The sequence below is a fragment of the Chlamydotis macqueenii genome, chromosome 23, assembly GCF_036417535.1.
Source record: "Chlamydotis macqueenii isolate bChlMac1 chromosome 23, bChlMac1.mat, whole genome shotgun sequence".
Classification (NCBI taxonomy): Eukaryota; Metazoa; Chordata; class Aves; order Otidiformes; family Otididae; genus Chlamydotis; species Chlamydotis macqueenii.
In genome coordinates, this window is record NC_141578.1 from 6,262,229 (window position 1) to 6,278,280 (window position 16,052).

The following is a 16,052-nucleotide window of genomic DNA, read 5'->3' on the forward strand; positions in this document are numbered from 1 at the left end:
GGGGTTTTTTTTTAATTAAGAAAAAAAAAATCACATTACTATGAAGTGCATTGTTTTGGGAAACACTTCTGAAGCCGTGAAAGTGACGAGACGGCGGGGAGGCCCCGTGTCCCGCAGCAGCCGTGTGCGCGGGGCCCTGCGGCCTCGAAGCCCCCGCTCGAGTCCCGCCGCCGCCGCAGGCATCGCGCCCCACCCTGCCCCGCCGGCTGCCCCTCGATAAGGGGCGCGCTCGGCCTAATCGCACGCTCGCTCCCTGCTCTGTTCGCTGTCAGCCGGTGCCGTCGCTTGGCCCGTTTCCACCGGCCCTCCGCAGCCTTTGCTGGCTCCGGCCGAGGGCCCGGGCGGGTAGGCAGGCGGGGAGGGTGCCGCGGGCCATGAAGCTGCTCGGGTGGTGGAGGACCGAAGGGCGGCGGGAGGCCGAGGCCCAGCTGCAGCCATGGCCCCCGCGGCGGAGCCGGGACTGTCCCCCGGGTCACCTTCGCCCGGGGAGGGGAGAGGAGGGGTCCCCGGGGCGCGGGGTCCCAGCCCCGGCACCTGCCCGGGCCCGCGGGCGCCGCCGTCTGGAACTTTTCGCCGGCCTCCCCGGTCACGTCCCCTCCCGCCGGCTCCGCGCCCCGGCCCGCCCCGCTGGCTCCTCCCCAGGCCGCGGCCGGTGAGGGCGGAGCGGACGCGCCGCCGCCGCCGCGCACAGCAGCCGGAGCCCTGAGCCGAGCGGCGGCGGGAGGCGGCCCGGAAGGCGGCGGGTGAGCGGGGCGGCGGCGCCGGCCGCGGGGGAAGGGAGCGGGCGCGGCGGGGCTCCGCGGGCGGTGGCGGCCGGGCTCCGGGCACCCCCGCCGGGGCCTGGCCGCGGCGAGGCCGCGGAGCTGCGTCCCGGCGGCGGGGCGGGAGCGAGCGGGTCAAGGGGACGGCCCGGGGACGCGGGCCGAGGGGGCGGCGGGGGTCCGGGGGGCGAGGCGGTGTCAGCGGGGACGGGCTGAGCGCTCCCTCCCCGGGGGCGCGGCGAAGCCCAGCCAGCAGCGAGGGGGAGGCGGCTTCTCCCCGGCCGCGGCGGGGCGGGAGGGCAGCCCGCGGGAGGCGGGTGCCCGCGCTGGGCCCCGGCCGGGGCGGTGCGGGGCTGCCGGGCCGCCCGTCCCCGGCGGGCGCGGGCTGGACATCCATCTTGTGCGGCCGTGCCGGGGCCGCCGGCTCCCGGCGAGGGCGGCCGGGGCTCCGGGAGAGGGAAGGCGGCCAGGCGCCGGGAGGCTGCCGAGGCCGAGGCGGGGGCGGTTGGCCCTCGGCGCAGCGAAGGGTGTCACCGTGCCTCGGGAAATAACCAAAATTCTTTTGGTGTTTCGTATAGTCAGGTGTTGCGCCGGGCGTCCCGGGCTCGAGGGGAGCGCGTACCGTCCCCCCTGTTCCCCGAGATGCAAAGGGGCGCAAAAAGCTCTGGCGCCGTCGTCCCCGAAGACCACTGGAGGTAAACGGGGAGCGAGGCCGGAGGGGCGCGGGATGGCGGCGTTCGGGCGGGCTGGGCCAGGCGGACGGCGGGGCGAGGGCCAGCCTTCGCCAGCCGCCCCGCTTCTCTGCCCCAGCTGGATGGCGAGGAGGTTTGGGCCGGAGGCAGGTGGGTCGAGCCAGGCCAAGGGGATGGCTTCGTGTTCGAAGTCAGCGCTGAGCAGCCCCTCGCGAGCCATGCGGAGCAACGCGCTGGTCCGCCCTCGTCCTCCGGGCCCGGGGACCAGTTGGCTTGGAGCACTTCAGCTCTGAAATGGTTTCTTGCACTTCCTTCAGTCACTTCAAAGCGGCAGTTTAAAGAGAAACTGTTCTCTGTATAGGGAAACTTTTGTGTTTAGATACTTCTCATAATTAGTGTCTTTGCTTACAATATTTGAGCTACAATGCAGGTGGTTTTGGTGCAAGGGTTTCTGCAGAGCTTTCTCAGTGGGAGGGTTGGGGTTTGGACGTGCTGAGTCGATACCGACCGATACAGAACTGGAATCGTCTCTTGGGTTTTGCTTTGCTTACAACTTGGAAGGAGCTGCAAACAGGAAGGGAAAACCATGAAAACTCTGGGTTTTTTTTGTTTTTCCTTTTAGTAGCTTAACAAGGGAGGTAATATTTCTTAAAATAGTTGTTTGACTTGAAAATGCCTGTCTGCCTTCAGAGTTTGATATCAGCACTCTGTAACTTCTGTTGCTCTTGTGATTCCATCTCAGTAGTAATGTTGCTCCACGGAAAAGGAGACACCAGATTTTTTGAAGAGTTAAACTGAGGAAACCAACTGTTTAGCTAAGAGCGGCTGTCTGCCGTGAAGTGTTTCACTGTTGTGATTTTTGTCGTTGCTTTTTCTTACGGAAACAGCGTGTCATTAACTGTCACTGGCGCTAGCAGATCTCTCAGATTCTGAAAGGGCTTTAACGTGGGAATTTGTGAGACTTTTAGACAGTAACGGATAAAGCTATGGAAAAACAGAAAGTAGTTTGTTAGCAGTCAAAGCTGTGCCTTCAATGAGAAGTTATTGGAAATGAGGCAACTTAAAGGGAAGTTTTAGATGGAGCACTCTTGCCTTTGTGCTGTCTGCAGCTTTTTTAGTTTGTAGGAGTGGTGTAGTTCACCCTGTCCCAAGTATGAAATGCTGTCTGATTATTCTGACATCATTATCACGTTGCTATAGTGACTTCATTACACTGGGAATGCCATGTTCACATCCTGTTGCTATGGAAAAGATCAGTGTAATAAATAAAAGCATTTAATGTTCTGTTCATCATTGTGGCAGAAAAAATGCCACTGATTTATTGATGTGATTGCCTGAAGACTGATAACATATTCCAATAAAAGTTTTTAATGCCAAGTTAGAAACTGGGAAATTGTCACTTGCGGTTCTCAGCAGATTGTCCTGTCCTTCTCTCTGCTGTGCCGGGTAGCAGAAGTTGTGAAATCCTAGTTTTGGAAATGAGAGTGAGGATACTCACGTCGTTCTTCAAGGTGGAGTCAACAGGAAGTGCTGTGCTTCTAAAACATACACTGCTTCTAAAAATAATCTGTTTTCATGTGCAGTATTTTCTACGCACCAGGAGGAGAGGAGTGTGCGCGTTCTGTCGGGCTGCGATCCTCCACAGCAAAGCGAGTTATGCTTCGTAAAAGCAGATATTTCTTACAGCCGTTGTAAATGTAGGAGAGCACGTCCAGAAGGGTGTAGCTGGTCTGATCAAGGGACCGTGTGTGATGCAGAAGAAACCTTGATGGCGTTCGGTAGGCTAGGCCAGGGCTGGCACACCCCAGAGCTGTGATTGTGAAGACTCCAAGGAAGCTGAGGGCAGTGCCTGTCATCACGTGTCTTGGCTCTCGTGTGGCCATTTTTAGGGTAAGTAGCTTTGCTGAAGATTTTGAGAGGACTGTGTGCCAAGTGGACTGAATTACTAGCACAGTATAATTCCAGCAACACATTAGTGCTTTTATTTGGAGACCGTTTACGCAGTTTATCAACGTGGTTTATATTTGAAACCATAAGCTGCAAATACACAGATACAGACTAGCTGTGATACACCTCATGGTTGTTCATCCAGTCTGAGGGCTGTTCTTAAAAAGTTGAACTGTAATTACATAGCAGTAGTGTAACGTGTGGACACACTCTACCATAAAAGTTTTAATTGTGTACTGAACCGTAGTCTTAGGCATAAACAACTCGAAACATTTGTTTGTGCTACATAGTGCAGTGCTTTTTCTTGTACCGTGCGCATGCGCTGTGTCCTCGGTGGCGTTTTGAACTTGTACTTCGTATTTAGAGAACAGATTGCTTCTGTGCAACTTTACAGGGACGTAAAAAAAATCATCTTAAAGAGGAATCCTAATGCTCTGAGAACCAGAACATGTTATCTGTTTGTATTAGAGAAAAGGAAGTGAATCTTTTGAATGTACATAAAGATAAAATATTTACTCTTCATGTTTGAGATATTTTTTACTTGTAGTTCGAAATTCAGAATTCCCCTTGGTCCAGAGTTCTTTCAACCTTGCTGAAATCAGTTCAGCAGAGCGCTGCTGGGCTCGGTCAGCTGGGTCTGACTGTGGATCCCGAGCAAAACGTTTTTTTAGGAAATATGAGGGACTTCCTATTTTAATGCTTTCTTTTCATTTCGGATGAGCCAGAATAATGTTAAACATCAAGCACTTCTGGTAGCTTTGTGTGTTTAATTCTGCAGAAGCAGATTCAAGAGAGACCTAACTTTTAAAACTTGGTCGAGTCCTGGGGTTGTGTTTAGATGGGGGGGGGTTGGCCTTGATTTGAGGTTGGTTTTGGTTTGTTTTTTCTTTAGAAGGTGAGATAATGGGGATTGTGGTTAGAGTACAGCCTGAGTTCATTTTATGCTGAGCCCTGAACTAGTTATTGATTTGCTTTTACTCTTTTATTTAGTAGGTAATAGGAAATTAAACAGAATTTTAATGAAAGCATCTTCTTAAAGGGATGCTCATTTCTTAAGCATTTGTGTTCACACTTTGCAAAAGCTTCTGATCCTGAATGACACCTAATGGCTGAGATAAGTAGGGATGTTAGAAAGTTGGAAAGAGGAGTTATCTTGCTGAGCTGTCTTGTTTGGTCCAGTCTGTCTTGTTCAGATGCTAAAACTTGTGTGAGGTGTTTTGTTTTATTTGCTGCAGTACTGAAGTCTGGTGGCAGCCAGGATCTGAGATTGTTTGGGTTCCTAGACTGCTCTCTGGGTGTAAATTAATGTACTAAAAAGTTCACCTCTCAAACAGGTTTCTCCTTGGATTATATCCCAGCGTCATAAGTGCAGAGAGGATAAAGGAGGAGCTAGCCTTCAGTTCTTAAAGCACAGGCTGGAACGAGACCGCAGCTGTGTTCACTCACGGCTGTTATTCTGCAGACTGAAAAGACAAAATGCTGCTTAATGTTGCAGAGACAATCAAGTTCAGTATGTTTCAGTTAATGGAAATGGTTAAATAGAGCATAAAGCTGTGAAAATGAATTTGTTTCAATCCTACGAATACAAGTGATACATTTTCTTAGTCAGGCCAAGAAGAGGCACGGTTTTTATGGGCAGAACAACCCCGAATGGTTGACTCTTTTTGTTAAAGTTGTAGAGTTAGTAGTGGTAGCAGGCTGTTCATCCCCTGCAGTTGTACAATAGGATTAGAGCTCTTAGGCGAGTCGTAGACGTAACTCCTTCACTTTCCCATTGTTGAATTTCTGTTGTTGAGCATTCAGGAACACTTGGAAGCAAGAACGGAGTAGGAGTCTAGCTGATCAGTTTAGTGTCTCCAATGCTGATCGTAGAAGGGGAAAAAAAATCCATGGTGGTTAAATGACAAACAGTTGAAATAATATACCAGGAGGGAAAGTATTAAAATCAGTGTGAAGATGATATACTTTCACTAATAGCTTCTAAGTAAGAAGGATTTAAAAAATTATCTAATGTAAGGTATCTGTAGGTACACTTTCTATAGAAATATGTTGAAATAGAAGTAACTGTTGATTAGCCTGTGTGTATACTGACAACTTCCGTGTTGAAAAAGTAGTATCTAGCCATATGACATTAATTCTGTGTTTCAGTGTTCCTTTTAGCTTTCTTACCTGAAATCCTCTACCACTCAGGAAAGTTATTACGGGAATGGGAATTTTATTTAAATACTCTTTTATAGTCCAAGCCAAATGGAGTTTAAATTTGTGACTGAGACAAGTCCCTCTTCTAAGTGGCCTGGTGTGAGGTTGTCATGCCCTGGCCTTGGCTCGGCGACCAGTTCTGCTCCGAGGTGTCCCCCGCTCTGTTGTATGTGTGTCCCTGCCTGTGGGCTTCCAGGGTGGTCCCAGCTGTCGGAGGATGGAGCTGCCTCTGTGGGGAGTTAGCGTCTTTAGGGTTGGATCACTTACGGACCAGAGAACAAATTAAGAGTTTGAACTCCATGGTGTGGTGCTGCACAGACAAGGTGAGGTTTAGTCAGATGTTCATCCTAACCAAATCTCTGGAAAACAATCCTGTATCATAAGAACTAATATAAATTCCTTAGATGCATCTATTTTTGTTTTTCCTTTCTCCTTAAGATGTGTTGATTCGTACTTAAACAAGCTCCGCAGAATGCGTGGTTTCTTTTGATTTATGAAGTAGACAAGATTTCAGCGTAAATGCTGGTTTTCCTAGCCATACTTTGCAGTCTTTAAAAAACGCAGATAATACGTTTTTAAGGTTGCTTTGTAGCTAGTAAACCTGGCATTCAACGCAGCATTTGATCCAATAATGTAAGATTTTTATGAGAAACCTGGTTATAGTATATAAAAAATGATATTTTAGTTATAGTTCATGGACTATCGTCAGAATTGAAAGCAACTGCAAGAGCAAATGGCTTTCCTGTAAGCTCTGAGGCTCCAGCCAAGGGTGCTTTGAGTTGATTTGCTTTTGCTCAGGTGTCAGAGCAGGCTGCTGAGAAGCATCCTCCAGGGTCAGAGTGGATTTGCTGTGGGTGACAGTCCTGAGGGGGCACAGGAGGTAGCTTATTTTTCTGTACATAGTGTCTTCCATGTGCAAAAAAAAAGGTGATTTTTCAAATTACATATGGTCTGATGTATAAAGTAGTTGTTTCATGCCTGTTAAGACCACCTTGCCCTGTATCATTAGAAGCCAAGGAAACTGAGAATGCTTGACAAAAGCTGTCTGTGGATGAGCAAAGTAGTTTCTGAAACCTCATGGTGTGAGTTTGGTTCTACCGCGGCATCCACAGACATCTCACCAAGCAACTGGCCCTGCCTGTCTCTTGGAGCCTCTCATGGCAAGGGAGAGGCAACGCCGCAATCTGAATTACCCTGTTTTGTTGCGTTTACATGGCACTGTTGTATCCCTCAGAAGATACTGAGATGCAGTGAGTGCTCCGGTGGCGGAGCTTCAGGCGGTAGTTTCACTCTCAATGCAGTTGCACACCGCAGTGTCCCCCTTGCTCTGACTCTTGTGGAGGTAACTGGGGGAGCTTAGCTGAAGACTGAGCGAGTCCCAGACGTATGCGTATGGTTTTCAGTCGGCTCACTTCTTCCTCTGACTCATTGTGTCGTTGTGCAAGTACCGGTGCTGATAGAGGGAAGGAGTTGAGAAGAGAGGAAGAAGCTGCAGTTCCTGACTACATCTGACTTAGGGCAGTGTCTTTGTGTCTGGTGCTGGGACTGCAGTGGAGGTAATGTGGTGGCTCTTCTTTGCCTCTGACGTCTGGAAAGAACGTGACCTGCGATTCTGGGTGGTGGGTGAAGAGGTGAATGTTTGCTCTCTGGCCTCAGTGGGAGTGGAGTGTTATTTACAAGGAGCAGCCTGCATTTAAGGGAGTTTATGTCAAGCTGCCTTTCATTTGCACAAGTTTAGGGTCTTCGCTCCTTGCTTTTCAGTTGGCTTTGCTTGTTGTGTTCCTGACTTTTAAGACATCACCTGTGACTTGGCTTTACGTGTCTGTGGGCTGACTGAAACTGTTCGGAGATGAATGGCTCATTATTAGAAAATACCCATGCTTTCCTGTGATAGTGGTAGTTTTGTTTTATTGCCTGTCTTCTGAGCTCCCTTCTTCTGAAGAAAGGGGAGTCAGGGAGGAGCTGTGTAGACCCCAGTGACGGCGGAACATCAGGACACAGCGTGTACCTGCTGGCACCTGGTATTTACACTGGGGTGCACTGCTCTGGTGCTAGACCTGCTCGGTGCCATTTCACTTCCAGGTTTGGTGTGAAACAAGTTTTGGTCTGCAAAGCTCTGAACGGGACACAAACTGGTTACTGGGAGAGCACTTCTCTCCTTGCAAATACTGCAGTAATTAAGGTTGTCTAAAGTAGTCCATTTAACGACATTAAAATGAAGAGGCTGTGGGAAGATGGGTGGTGTTCAAGGAGGAAGCACTGGGTGTTGCAGTCCTAATCAGAAATGGTGTGTTTAAACTTAAATTGCATTCATGTGCTGTGGGAAGATCCTTTGAGGTGTGTGTGGGAGGAAATGGGACGCCAGCAACCTTCCCTAATTTTGATCAATCATTTTGGGTTTTATAACTTTTATATTTGCAGATTGCACTCAATACACTGTAGTAGCCAGTACACCTGGGTAAAGGTGAGTTTCTTAAACTGTGTTGTTTCTGTTTCTCCGGCGAGAGTAGTCCACAGGGCATGACAGAGGGCTCTTTTCTCACCGTGTCAGCTGGCTGAAGCAGGTCTGGTAGCTCCGCGTGAATCTGAATGTGGCCACATGAAGATGATGTTTTGATGTGTGTTGCCGCTCCGTGCCGCAGGCGGCCCAGCAGGTCCTGGGTGCTGGCTGTTGGGAAATACCTGCTGTACCTGAACTGGCGCTTCCTCTGTGCGCTGCGGTGGCTTCGTGTGAACCTAGGTGAAAGCACATGTGGAATTTTTTTGATTGAGAAATCCAGATGCTGACATGGTGACAAAAGCAGACCTTAGTATATTTTCAAAACTAGTGTTTGTCTTCTTTTGGTAAACAAAATCCTTTATCTGTGGGGGATAGTCTGACCCTCCACAGGGCTTTTATAACAGGGAAGAACCAGATAACATTGGACAAACAGCAAAAAAGGAAGCTCCAGGGCTGCTTCCAGCCCACAGCTGCAGGTGGGGTTGGCTTGGCTTTCTCACCCTTTTCACTTAGTTTGACTGAAAATAAGGGGAGGCAGGCAACAGCAGTCCTGTTGAGCGGGCGACCTGAGTCATTATGGCTTGTTATTTATTTGGAATATTGATAAGATGGAAAGCATTTAAATCCATCCGGGGCGCTGAAACAAGAGGCCTGGATATGTCCACAGTGGTGACAGTCTTATGGCTGAAACAGATCTTTGCTAATCGCTTAAATGAGGCAGTCAAAAATATATGCTGCCCTGGTGCCTAATGCACTTGCAGAAGGAGTAGGACGAGCGTTTTCGTAGGAGGTAACCGTTGCCTTGTCGGAAGTTACTGCAAAAAACTGCTTTTTGGAAATGCGCTGCAATTAGCAGCACCCCGCGTTTGTGGGTCGGTTACGGTGCGTGACCGCTGCTCGCTGCCGCACAGCAGGCAGTTGTGTTCCGCTCGTGAGCGGCGGGAGCCGCACAGTCAAGGCTGGCTGGAATGTCGGGGGGGTTTTGTTGAAATATTTGTTGGATCCAACAGTGTTGTCTTCTGGAGTGTTCTAATACTGAAAAAAATTTGAATTTGTCATATTTTAATTAGGGTACTGCGTGTGAACTCGTAGCTATGAAATCCGTTCTTTGAGAGAGCTGAGCACGTATGGCCCTGGCTGCGGCTGTAGCTGTGAGCGCTCCGCGGAATCGCGCGTCTCGCAGATTTTTAACACGGCAGCTGGAACAGAGCCGTACTCGGGAAAGCACCGGGTGTGCGGGAGGAGCAGTTCGACTGGATGTATTGGTTGCAGTGCCCTTTCTGTTGCTTTTTATGTCGCACTCTCTTCTCTAATGCAAATAAACTCCCACCCCCCCCTCGGCCTCCCACCCCCCCCCGGCCCAGGGGGTAGTTTTAATTAAATCATAGTTCACTGGTAGGGTTGTTTGGCGGAATTCTCCGTTTGGCATAAGCAGTCCCGTTCCAGCACATCTTGCGTTCCCCTGAGGTTCCATGGGCTGGTGCTGCGCTGGTAGCTGTTACTGAGTGTTGGGCCTGAGCAGCGGAGATCTTGATGGATTTTTGAACTAAATCACGATGAAGATAAAATAGATCGAGCCACTTATTGTTTTCTGCTTTGGATTTTAACACTAATTGTAGTTGAAAATAACATTACGATTAAAGATACAGACTGAAATGGTTCCAGGCAGCCTTTCTCATGAAATATTAATGTATTTAGGGCTTTTAACTCATCAGATCACTTAGGAAGTTGTAGGGATTACAATATTTTTACGACTTTGTCGTGTTTCATGAGTACGCTGCATTGGCATATTGATCACCCGATGCACTCAGATTTATAATAAAGCTTTTTCAGGGACCTCATTTAAAATGATCAAACAGATGCTTTAATGCTCCAGGGCCCTTCCCTCAGCGGCGTGGTTCCTAGAAAGTGTGTCTTTCCCTTTATTCTGTGATTTCCGCACTTTGTAGCCTGTCTGTTAAACGAACTGTTTGCTCTAATCCCTCCTCGTAAACACAGTATCGAGCACGAGTCGATTCGGCACTAAGGCAGGCTCGAGCGGCGCAGCGGGGTAGCCGAGCGTGCCGTTAGCAGGCGTCAGAAAAACTAAGTCCTGTCGGCAGAACCGAGAGGCTGGAAAGTTGTTATTGTCCTTTTCATGCCAAGTTCACGTTAACTGCGTCTGTATGGGCCGAAGTTTAAAAAAGTTCCTAAATGTATTTTAAAGGCGGTGGGGGTAGTGCCCATGCACTTTTATGGCTGATGTTGTATTTGTAGAGCTACTCTAGAAAAAAAAAGAGTTGAACGGGACTTTTAACTTTGATGGAAAAGTGTCCTAACCAAAATGGAAAGCACGGAAACTGCAGATAACTGCAATTAACATTCAAATTAAGTGTGGTGTGTTCTAAGGTCTTGCTCAGAGTGCAGAACTGACTGTCTCCAGGCCATGTGTTGAGCAAATTTGCATCCTCATGTGGGAGAGATTTTTTTCCTGTTGCCTTACGTCTTATCATTTCAAAGACACATTAAAGACGACGACTTTTTTTTTGTTCCTGTTTGAGTACTGTTCGTGAGATGGAGGGGAAGAGCTGGCTAATACCAGTGGTGCTCATCTTGTTAGCTGCTGTCGGATGTGTCCTTCCTTCCTTCTGAGTTAAACATAGTGTCTCTTCTTTTGGGAGCAGGAGCCCAACTGCCCGTGGCTTTTTTTCACTGTTGTTGTTTAAAGACAGCTGTATAATAATCTATTTTGGTTGTAATCAAACTTGACCTATAAATACTGAAATGACTCTTATAAAACTGGTTTAAACTATCAGAGCTATTTCCTTTAGGGGTTAGTGTCACCTTTTATTTTCCATAAAGGAAATTCCAGGATGAGTTCTCAAAGTAGTTTTGCCCTTTTAAGCCCAGCAGATTCAGGAGGATTTAAAAACTTCAGAGAACCCCCAGCGCAGAGGTCAGATGTGCCAGCAGTTCAGTTCTCGACCCTCCTGGCCTGAAAGTTCTCACTGTGATGCCCTTCAGGCTCCAGCACTGAAGTGTTAATAACGTTTTTGAATATTCCTTCAGTTGAAATCTTTATGTAGAGGAAAATTTTTCATAATTGTTGTAAAAGAAAATTGAATTTCCGTTCCCCTCTGCCCCCAGGTTCCAGGTAGCTGCATTAAGGGACTGAACTGAAGGATTAAGCACCATATTAAATAACTTTGTTTCATTATAAAAAATAATGAAACTGTTACTTTTTCTCTATTTTAAGTTAATTCTGTACATTAACTTACTGCTATTCAGGTTCCTATCAAGCCTTAAAATTTTCCGTGGAGACATTTCGAGAGGCACAGTTCTACTTTGCAGTGCTAAAATACACCCGTCATTAACTGTACCAAGGTACTCGTTACACGGATACTGATTGCTGTAGGGGGTTTATTTAAACTGATAAACAAAGTAGTGTTAATAAGGGGCCATATGGTAAGTGGGGCTTTTCATTCAAAAAATCACTGTTAAAGCAGGCGTTCGATTAGCCGCGGTCGCCTGGGAACGGTAGGCGTTTTGGGTGCTCGTGGCTGATGCACGCTGAACAATAAAGTGTTTTTAAGGCAGTGAGAATCTCTAGGCTGCGTGTGCAAACCTGACCTTTAGATCAGTCTACATGGTCAGATCCAGCGTGTACACACAAACTGATTATTGCAGCTTTGCCAGTAAGATTCAAAGAATCTTAGTATTTTCTGGAATTTGTAAGTTAGTGCAGTGTCCTGAAAAGCCGGGCAGTGGTCCGTGCTAACAAACGGTGCGTTTTTAGAGGCTTAATATTAGTCTTAGAATTTGTCACTGATGGGTAGAAGTGCATTTGAAGAGCAATTAAAAAAAATTGTAGAGACTTAAGAAGTTTCAAAGAAACCTTAGTAGGGAGGAAGCTGTATTGGTCTGTCCATCAAAGGTTCGATGCTGGAGGCCAAGTAAGGCCAAACTAGAATTCCAGCCCCCAGCAGTGGCCAGTGCCTGGTTGCTGTTACTGCAGAAATAAAATAATTAAAGTGTAAGCTGAAATTGCAGTGACAACCTATCTACCTCATGGCACTTATTTACTCTAATTCTATAAACCAGGAAGAAAACATGGTTCAGAACGTTGCCAAGCTACTATCAGCACCACAGGTTATTCTTACCGAGCATAATGTAGTTGGTGTTTTGCTACGATTGAGCCTCCTAGAGTCTGGCTGGAATGTAATCTGTATTTAAAAAGGTCAGAACACTTTTGTACTAAAGAAAATGGAGAAAAAAAAATTACAGGGCTTAAAAATCAATGGCAAGTTGTGGATGTGGTAGTCAACAGATGGAGGAATTCCCCTGAGTTGCTTCTATGTCTAAAGTTTATGCCCTTTAACATTTACATGTTTTGCTGATGAGAAGGGGGAAAGGAAATATTTTTCTTTTCTTCTTCCAAAGGAGCTGTTGAGAACTCCTCTGACTTGCGTTAACCCCTCTGCTGAAAATACCCAAGCAGCTCTGGACGAGGAGGAGAGAACTGGCCGAGCGCGGCCGTGGAGTTGCTCGGGAGGACCTCTGCTCCGCCGGCCGGCGGCCGCGCAGGCGACAGCCGTGTGATTCATCCCCGTCCGTTTCCATCACGTGGCCACGCAGTACTTCCTATTAAGCGGTTTTATCTATAGAATTGAGAGAAGTATTTTCTCCTAAATCCCACAGTTGAGGTGGATGTCGTCCCTCCTGTTGGCAGATCAGCGCTGGTTAGCGTTACATTTGCAGCCGTGCCGCAGTCCGTTTGCGGGGAGGCTGCCAGTCACAGCGCGTGACGTCGCGTGTTCTAATTTGGGGATGCAGTGTGTGTTGGTCTTGGAGTTTTGCTTCTGGCTTCCTTTCCCTGTCTTTGTCTGTCTGGCACACGTCCCTAGCGACTTTCTGCGAATGCGGACCAATAGGACAAAAAGCAAGTTAGCCGTTTCGCGTGGCAAGCTTTAGCCGCCCAAAGCAGTCGTCTCTTGCCCGGAGTGCTGCTGTAGCAGAGCAGTTTACAGTGAGTGAGCAGGCACTCGCTTCCATGGAAGTGAACGTTATGATCTTTAAAACTGCAGGTTCAGCGTGAAGCTGGTTGCAGAAAAGAGGAAGAGCAATCTCTGTGTGTTTGTGCACTTTTTCAAATTGCAGAATTATTGCCATTTTCGAAGCAGTCTGTTTCTCTGGCTCCTCTCTGTGCGTGCAGTGAATTTGCTCGGAGCTCCGGCTCAGCACAGCGCTGCAGTCAGAAGGGACGGCTGTTGCTGAAGGACTTTACTCTTAGCCCAGGCTTTTATGGCCTTGGCCCAGCGTCAGTAACTCCACAATACACCGCGGAAGATGGGAAATTACGCAGAAACTGGCGAGTTGGGCGTGGTTCAGAGGAGCATGCGGTGGGGAACAGAGTTTTTGAGAGAGGATGTGTGCAAGGTTTGAAGGCTGGTCTCTTGCCTTTTGCAGTTGAACACTTGAAATAACATCTCAGAGCAGTGTCATTTTTCTCTTGTGTTGTCAAACACCCGTTTGCTTATTTGACCTTCTTTGTGTGTGCTTCTCGCTGTGTTTTTTTGTTTTTATCTAGTACTTCAAAAACAAAAAAAAAAGAATGTATTTAAATTACTGAATTGTGATTGCTTGTCACCTGAACAAGGTATGTTATTAACATATTGCTACCGTCTCGTTTGTAAATTTATGAATTACTGGTGAAAGTTCTCTTTTAGAAATATTAGCTTGTTACAATATTGAAATATTGTAACACTTTTCACTAATCACACTTAATTTGGTTTATAGTTACTTTATTAGAATGCTTTTTAGCACGGTAGTGGTTCTGGATTAGATTCAATTCCCAAGTCTTATGCAAGGAATTGGAACTCACTTGAGAGTTGCGTCAGTTCCTCAGTGTACTTCGGCTTCCCCTGAGGAGTACGTGTGTCTCTGAGTTTCCAAAATACCTGTTTTCTGATGCTGAAGTTACCAAAGTATAAAATAGGTTGATTAGGCAATATAAATTCCTGCCTGCAACCAAAATGTTTTCCTTGTTTTTACAAGAAATAACTCAGGTTTTGGCCTGCATGAGATTGAGGAGAACAGAAGCTTATAAGCCTAGAGGGACTGGATGTGTGCTGCAGAATCCAGGATGCTCTCCCTTGATTTGTATTTCAGTTGATGCTGAAAGTGGGCAGTGGAAATGGAAATGTTTTTGCTGTTAAATTTGTAAGATTGAGGGTGAGATTCCTGCCGTGATGTATAAAGTTAATATATAGAATACACTTGCTTGGGTGGCAGATAGCACCGTGGTGATGAGCAATAAAACAGAGGCAGACTCTGAAGGCCCTGTGAATGGAAGCTTGTCAAACTGTACTTCACACTCACATGGAAGTCCTGCTTTCTGCTTAGTCTAGTCTTTCCCCCTCTCATTTTCTGATGTTGATGGCCTCAGGAGAGGTGGAGGAGATTTTCTGGGTACCCTGCAGACAGGGAGATTGACTGCCTTGGGGAAGGGACTTGGCAAGTGAGTCTGTGGCAGTGATTTTTTATTATTTAAGTAAATTCCATGCTAACTAAGCGGGTAAGTCTGTGGCGGCGTTTGTCTCGCTGCGTTTTAGGGGAGCCGGCTGTTAACTGTGCGATTTGCAGACAAGTACCCTTTCATTTGTGATCCACCATCCCTCTTCCCAGCACGTTTCCGTAGCTTGCATGTAACAATTGCGCAATTGTTGACAGCTTTGATTAATATTAGGGAAGTATTTAATATGCTTTTGACTTCATAGAGTAATTTAATATCTGAGAACGTGCTGTATGACAAATAACTAATTACGGAGCAGATAGCAAGCGGAGCTGTCATTTTGCGGTGCTGGACCCCGGCAGCCGAGGCGGCGCGGTGCTGCTGGCAGTTTGTAGCCTACGGGCTGGCAAGTGCAGGTCCTCAGTGAAGCCACGGGTAAGCCCTGCGTCTCGAGTTACCAGCCTCCACTGCTGTATCGTTCTTTCTATTTGGTTTTTTTTTTTTATTGTGGAGGGGATCTGTCAGTTTTAGTGTGATTTTGATCATCGTAAATCTTTCCTTTGCAGAGTGCTGGATTAGAGTTTGTTTTGCAAACATGGCTGTGATAATGAAGGGATTTTGGTGGAGGATTGAGCAATGTTTCGTAGACACTAAAAAAAATCCACCCCTTTTAATGGCCGAGTTTATAGTAACTTAAAAACTGGCATGAAGAACATTTACAAGCTCAAAATTAAACAGGTTTGTTTATAGTAGCCATGATTCAGTATTTAACTGCCAAAGTAAAAATAACCAAGACATGTGCTTGGTTGGACGCTGTAGCGTCCCGAGAACCTGCCCCTCTCTCCGGGAAACGGGAAAGCGATGGCTGCTCTGGTAGTGCAGCCAGCCCAGGACGGAGGTGCTGGAGTTCACGCAGACATCTGCCTGTTTTCCTCCCAAATCTGTAAAATGCTGACAGCACATTTCCCCTTGGAACTGTTAAATGTTTTGGTTTCTGGAGGTGAAAATCAGACTGCTAGAAAAAGGGAGGTGTGGGTGACGAGCAAGCCAGCACTCAGAAGGTTATTCTCTTTTTTTTCTTCCCTAAAGCTGGGTGAGTGGTATTTGCTCCCTGCCCCTCTCTCCTGTGTCGCAGGGACGCCGCAGTGCATCTCCCCAGGGAACAGCGAGGAGCAAGGTACACTCAGGTTAACAGTGCACGCGGCTGTAGAAGCTGCACCTTGAGAGGCCGTCACGTTGTCTCTAGGAACTGATGCTTGCGGCTGGTGTGTGCTCGTTTGATGCCTCACTTTTTTCTGTTCCTTTTCTCTCACCCTTTTTTAAACTAGGGCTGTGCGTTGTGCTCCTTGAGTGAAAATGCAGTCTGCATTGCTGGGTTATCTGTCTTCAGTCCTGTAGCTGAGACTGTGTCGGGTTTTCACTAACAATCCCTGTTTTCAGGTGTGTACAAATTGGATCCAGGC

At 47.5% G+C, this 16,052-nt stretch overlaps 1 protein-coding gene across 2 annotated transcripts in view; it reads left to right on the top strand.

Annotated features, from left to right (window-relative positions):
• Window positions 1-619: 619 nt before the first annotated feature.
• The window catches only part of RAP1A (RAP1A, member of RAS oncogene family), a 40,962-nt gene continuing 25,529 nt past the window's right edge, over window positions 620-16,052 (top strand). The window contains exons 1-2 of one of the 2 annotated variants that reach the window (XM_086765388.1): window positions 676-743; window positions 1,340-1,456. The gene's annotated coding sequence lies outside the window, so the exon portion shown is untranslated. Of the gene's footprint in view, window positions 744-1,339; window positions 1,457-16,052 lie in introns of both variants that reach the window. The other variant, XM_086765387.1, reaches the window with a different exon arrangement.